The sequence below is a fragment of the Lactuca virosa genome, chromosome 3 (genome assembly GCF_052849685.1).
Source record: "Lactuca virosa cultivar CGN04683 chromosome 3, Lactuca_virosa_CGN04683_v6, whole genome shotgun sequence".
Lineage (NCBI taxonomy): Eukaryota > Viridiplantae > Streptophyta > Magnoliopsida > Asterales > Asteraceae > Lactuca > Lactuca virosa.
The window spans coordinates 320,288,392-320,295,793 of record NC_136428.1 but is presented as its reverse complement, the minus strand read 5'-3'; the positions used below and the strand labels follow the sequence as shown (position 1 = coordinate 320,295,793).

At 31.1% G+C, this 7,402-nt stretch overlaps 1 long non-coding RNA gene across 1 annotated transcript; it reads right to left on the bottom strand.

Moving 5' to 3' along the window:
* Positions 1-2,821: 2,821 nt before the first annotated feature.
* Positions 2,822-5,955, bottom strand: LOC145167365 (uncharacterized). Its single transcript, XR_013741097.1, has 5 exons — positions 5,284-5,955; positions 4,308-5,173; positions 4,108-4,167; positions 3,442-3,483; positions 2,822-3,270 (listed from the first exon to the last, which is right to left on the bottom strand). It is a non-coding gene; the product is annotated as an uncharacterized LOC145167365 (long non-coding RNA).
* Between the last annotated feature and the right edge of the window lie 1,447 nt (positions 5,956-7,402).

Genomic DNA, 7,402 nt, shown 5'->3' with positions numbered 1-7,402 from the left:
CAAAGTTTTTGGCCAAACCACAGCTAAATGTGGACTGATCACCTATGTTTAATTATGGTAAGACTGATGGACCACTAAACTTTGATATGATAGTTGATCTTAGAGAATATAGGTTACTCAAAGAAGATCACCGTTAGAAACACAAAGTAACTCAGATACAAGTAAAGTCTTATAGATATACGTATCGTACAAAACCCCAAACACCTATAAACATCGATCATGTTTGATTTTTATCCTATGTATGTTCCTAATAGATGTGTAAGGATACCTTAAGAAATATGCATGCTTGCGGATCATTATAAATTACGGTTGCAGAGAACCACAACGCTAAAACAATAAACTAATATTAAAAAATCGTCTTCGAAAAAGTGACAAAAACTTCAATAGAGTTTGGTATTTAATATGTCATTATAAGTGAGAAAAATGCTAGGGGTTTTATAAAATTCCGTCATATTTTTCTTGCCACCTTTCCAGAAATAGACCGAACCATCTTACTTAAAAGTGGGACGGATTCGGTATTAATTTTTACCTAATTCATTATGTTGTGAACAGTCCAACTCATGTTTGAGCCATTCGAATTCAAAAGTAGTGCGCATGCACTTGCTCTTCATCTTTCGTGGCACTTTCAAAGTCAGAAACAACAAAATCAACAAAAATGTAAAACATGAAAGTTCTTGGAAAATTTTTCTACATTCCAAAACATCTTGATTCAAGTAAATTGGAACCCCATATATTGATATATGATAAAAACATCAAGTAGTGGTCAAATTTCTCTACATAATTTTCTTCATGATCTTACACTATTTGTTTGGATGTGTGATAGTTCCTTTTACTCATTCTTCTTGTAGGTTTCGTCATATGTAGTGCTATATAGTTACCTGCATATAATATTCAATGTAGGACCAAACTACATCAACTCATCTCGTTTAATATGATTGAAGTATTATCACTTATGCTTAGCGATAATTGCCATGCCACTTACACCATCTTTTCAAATAGGACAAAACCATGTTTTTTGAAAGAAGAAGCGCAAAACGTCATATACTGCTAATACCATTACTAGCTATAACTGAAATTGAATTAATGATTTCACAATAAGTGCTAACGTATTGGCAAACAATGAAGCCAATATGAACAATGCTCTCGAGCGAAGTGGAAATGGGAGTAGTATTCATCGAGGTAATAGAGACCTTCCAAAGGCATGCACCTATGGAGAATTTCTAAACAACAAACTGATATCTTTCTATGATAATAAAGGTGTTGTAGGAATGACCCTGTGGATTGAAAAGGTGGAATCGATATTCCATGTCTGTTCGTGTATGGAAAAATGTCGTGTTAGGTTTGCCGCATGCACTTTTATGGTCGCCGCCCTCACATGGTGGAACAACTATACAAAAACCATGTGCATTGACTCTGCATACGCCACAACATGTAAAGAACAAAAGATGACGCTCATAGAAAAATATTGCCTAGGATATGAGATATAGAAATTAGAGCAAGAACTGTGGAGCTTAACCATGAAGTGAACAACAATTTTAGATTACTCAACTCGACTTGATGATCATACAATGCTATGTCCGAGTTTTGTAACTCGAGAGGAAAAGAAGATAGATAGGTATATAAAAGGTCTAACCTTACTAATACAAGAGATGGTTATATATCTCAAACCCAACACCTACGACCTTTCCAAGAAATTGGCCATCATTCTGAAGAACCAATTGATCTGCCAAGAAACTTTGATCAAGAAAGTACATACCACGAGAGCTAAGAATAACAAAAGGAAACACGATGGTGGTTCTGTGGGAATCTCAATCAAATCCTCTCAGAAGAGACAAAACAACAAGAAGAATTATAATACGTCAACCACTTTACAAAACCAATATTTAGGAAAGAACCCACTATGTGACCACTGTAAGTGCCATAACAAGGCTGAATGCTTTATATGCAACAGGCGCAAAAAAGAGGAGACTACCAACTTTTGTAGAAAAGCAGCGGCTACAGTAGCGAACCAGGGTACGGGGTGCGGGAACAAGCACCGGTGCAGGAAACGTTTTATGAATGTGGTGAAATCGTGCATTTTAAGAGAAATTGTTCGAACTTAAAGAACCTGGGGGTGAAGCTAGAGTCAAATTAATCGTTTAGACTAAAACATATCTAGTATGATTTTCTGTATAAATCTTACAAACACGTTAACTAAAAAGGCTAAATCCCACTAAATGTGCATATAAACATATTTAGGTTGTCACAATATGAAAAATCTTAATATTGTTATGTAATATATATATATATATATATATATATATATATATATATATATATATATATATACTAGTGAAATTAAAAGGTCCGTGCTAAGCACGGCCCAAGAAATGAACTTCACTACTATTTCAATAAGATAATGAAATGAACTTCACTGCTGTTTTGGTAATCAAATGAAAATATGTTGCTATTGTTGGTAAAAGAAAAGTACGTTAAAATAAGTTAGCTAAACCTCATAAATGAAGTATCTTTGTTAATGTAGGGTTATCTTCTATTCTAAACCAATCAACTTGCAAGAGTAGTTACTTTGTCATTTTGAATATAAAGTTTTATTGAATCAATTCATGTGAATTGGATAAAGCATTTATCAACCCAAACTCGATATTGTTTTCCTTTTTGACTCCACAACAGTCTTTTTAGTTTATCAATGCAATCATGAAGAGATTAAAATTATATTAAATATGTAATTATATGCATAAAGAAAGAATTAAGCACTTAATATCTGCAGTAACAAAAAAAAACGATTTAATTTATTAAGACACTAACCCTTTGCCTATCTACATGTGAAAATTGATGAATATTCTTATAATGTTTTGTATTTACGAATGTAATACACATATTTTTGAGGCTGTTCAGATAGACATCAAGATTTTCAACATCTGTCCGTCCGCACCTCTCTAAAATCAAGTTAAATTTGACTACTTCATATACAGGGTCAAAATGGACCAACTTTGCATTTGAAAGATCTCTTACATCTCTAGATGATATGTATTGATATATATATATATATATATATATATATATATATATATATATATATATATATATATATATGTCCCGAAATTGAAATGACCAATAGCTTCTATGATACAACCTACATACTTTTCATTTCCATGAATGCTTTTAGGGTTACTTTTGGCATGCCACCGCTACAATTCTTCCATTGTATTATACACCCGGGCACCATGCACATCTGGATTGGTGAAAATCTCAACATCTTTCCCTGAATCTCTACACACAAGGGTATTTTGTGGTAATTTACCCTCGCCCCTTAATATTTTATGCAGATAAGCTAAATAAATTAGTCAATTTTTTATTTTGTCGGAAACAATAGCTGATAAAAACAATTTGAAGTTAATGTTTTTTAAGATTACTTACAACTTGAATTCACCTTCTTATTACCTTTGTTTATAAGAGTATCTTGTCATTTCAGCTGATTGAATGCTGCAAATAGAAAAACCCCAACATAAACTATAATTAGATGTTGCATCACAAGGTAGAGAAGGAAATAGAGATATCTAACGCTTAGCCCTTTAAACAACAGAAAAGGAAGTAAAATATGCTGATTAAACAACAACTCCAACTACCAAATGGATGATTTTTGTAATTTGGCTTAGAAGGAAATAGATATATTCAATGTTTAGCCTTTTAAAAACAGTAACTCCAATTCCAAATTCAAAATGAGATGAAAATTGACTCGTCTACAAGTATCAAACCTTATCCGGTACTTGTTGGTCTAGATATGTTGGGATAATATGTAGCAAAGAACAATTAATTTGAACAAACTACAAAACAACAGAGAATGAAGTAAAATAGGCCGATAAAATTTGAACCGCATCTTATAAAGTATCTATAGATACTTTCCAGTTAAAATTCGTTTATATAGAGCATCTAAAGTCCTTCAATATAAAATCTTCCATTTTTTATCAATGAACTGCATATTAACATAAGGTAAATGAATTTAATCGGTATAATACTATTATAACTAAACATATATTGTTAGACATGCTAACAAATGAAAACCAGTAAGACTTCACCAAGTAAAAGAGGAGGTAGCAGATTACATACCTTCAAATGAAGGACAAGGCCCTAAGCTATATGTTGTTGAAATGCGATATTAATGGCCCTCTGTAATAAACAAAAACATCTCCCAAAAACACAAAATTAAATTTACACTGAAATTTATTCAACAGTCATGTGAGGAAAACAAATAAAAGGGACAAAATAATCCATTTAGCAAAAAAAAAAAAAAAAAAAAAAAAAAGTACCACTTATGCAGAGGGGTATATTTATTCCAAGTGTCTCACATAAATCTTGTACTTTGTATATATTTGAGCCTTTGAAGCATAAACATTATCACCCTCTCCTCCCAGAAGACAAAATCCCCATTTCACATTTATATCACAAGAAAGTCCCTTTATACATGCAACCTTACTTGCAAACATTATGAATCATGTGAAAGTAAGTTGTTAGGTTAGGAGAACATGTATCCATCCACAATGCAAAGTATTCAATTTCCAAACAGAGATTAACGGGAGAATTCATTCATGATAAGATATGAAAAGGAAAGAAAAGAAGTTCAATAAAAAGAAAGTAGCAGCCTTTAAACTTGAACTTGTACCAATTAATCTATGAATCTATGTATTAGTAACTGACATAAAAATAATAATAATAAAACAAGGTAAGAGCTAACTTTGAAACAAAATCCAGAGTAGATATATAGGCTGGCTTTGCTCCCTAACTGAATAAGGGCACAAATGGAAAACATAGGAACATGGGAATTCATAAACAATTCAGATAAACTCCAACTGCCATTAACCATTTTAACGAACCTCAAGTTGTAATATATCTCGACAAGGACGACACTTTCCAAACATCCCAAATACATCCATAAAATCTCAAAAAAGCGATACCTACCAACAAGCTAAATTTAATTTCTTGTCAAGAAATTTCCATGTATAATTTTGTGTTCAAATTGGGGTAGGCAAAATTTGTGTAACAAGTAGCTGTATTTAGATGGTGTAAAATCATACAAACCTGCTTATCCCAACGATATACGCATTCAACGAATCTTGTTGTCACAAAGAAACCAACAATTGTAATTTCCAATTTCTCTTCTCTCTCTGAATAAAAGCTAAATAGAAATTTCATCAATGAGTACTAAAAAGAAACCAACAATTGTAACTGACAATAATCGTAAAGCAATAAGAAACGAATGACATAAAGACGGAGGATGATGTATACCTGGTAAAGAAAGAGAAACAACAGAGAGGAAGGAGACTGAGAAGCGCCAAACAGAAGACACCGATTGAAGAGTCTGGCTAATGTTTTTTCAAGAAAAAACTAGAAATCAGAAATTCACATAAAAAGCTATCAAAATCACTTCCGGTTTCATAAAATCGCCACAACCATTTGCTAGTGAATAATCTAAATTCGAGAAATATAAACGAAAATTATACCACAAACCTATACATGATTTACGAAGAGAAATAAAAGAATCAGAAAAATTGAATGCCAAATGGAGCTTTTTGGTTCGAGAAAGAGGAGAAGCAGTATTCGATGAAGCCTCATAATCAGGAATAAATTCGCTGGTAATCTTAGAAAAATGGAGAAAAATAGGAATCTTGTTTATCCATCCTTTTGTAGTGGTGGTGGTATGGGGTTAGCAGAGCATCAATGTCGAACAACAGGTATGTTTCTAACGTAAGCCGTCGTTTGATAATTAGAGAGGAGCGGTGTCGGTATGGTTAAAATCAATAGGTAGGGTGCATCTCCGTCGGTATATAGGGTTTTTGGGTACATATAGATAGATGATGGAGGTAGTAGTGTACTGAGCAAGCCGGGAAGCGGTAGTGGAAGACACCGCTATTTAGCAGAAAAAGCCGTGGCACATTGCCCCATTTAGTGGAATGGTGAGTAAGGTTCAGCAGAAGCAAGCACAAAAATGAGTAATGAGGCCTCTTGTACCCATCCGCCAGGATCCGACCCAACAGAAAAGTAGCAGCCTCTTAACAAACCCACTTAAAATCAAGAAAAATATTCAAAAATCCCACAAAATTCCATCAAAAATCCCATCTTATTCCACAAACATACACCTCAGCCCACTTTCCTCAATTCTTAAGGATGGTGGTTATATATATATATATATATATATATATATATATATATATATATATTAGAGTTGTTGGAAGATCATAAAATATGTTGATATATACATACATTTATACTTAATGGTCTAAAGTTATAAAATTTTTGTTATATATATATATATATATATATATATATATATATATATATATATATATATATATGGGATGTATAAAATGTATAGCATATAACCGAATTGATATTACTAGAATGATGTACATGTATAAAAGTACGATTCATAAAAAGTGGCAATTGAATTAGAAGTATATATATATATATATATATATATATATATATATATATATATATATATATATATATATATATATATATATATATATATATATATATATATATATATATATATATATAGGCTTAGGTTAATCTATTCAAAGTAATTATTGTTATTGTATGCATAAATATGGGCCAATTAATTTTACTTATTTTAAGAAAGTGATTAATATATATTATTGAATTAAATATAATTGAAAAATATCATCTTAATTAATTACAAGGGTAATTTAGTCAAATAATATAGATTTAATAAAGGAAAATTGCATTTTTTAAGGGATCATAGATTCTATTAATTTTAAAAATCCGATTTTACAAATTATAATTCTTTTAATTCGGACATTCTGACAGAATATGTTTATGAGTATATTAAAAAATAAAAATATTCTTGAACCATAAATAATAAAAATATTCTTGAACCTATTTCTTGATCATGAATTTAAAAACTTCTTCTAGAATAACAAATTCTTGAACAATCAATTGAAGAATAAAAACAAAAAATACATTATTTCTTAGAGAATACGGGTAACAATTGTTAAGAATTACATTTATTGTTAAAGAATAAAACTAAAAAAACTTTCAAAACGGGAAAAAAAACATCAAAATCTAACAACGACTAAAACATTCTAAAAGAATAATGTTGCTTAGAATCACTTTCACTTTTATGGTCCGTTCTTCAAGCATCAACTTCTGTGATTCCAACAGAATTGGAATTCGTGATTCAATTCCAACAGAATTAGAATTCGTGATTCCATTCCAATAGAATTGGAATCTCACCAATATCATCCATTGAATCATCTACATAAACATAGTTGATACCTTTTCAGAATTCAACGTTGTCAAGATCCTGCACTGTCCACATAAATGAAGTGTTAAATCAGAAAAAAAAAACATAAATTGAAATATGAATCATTTCATAAAATGC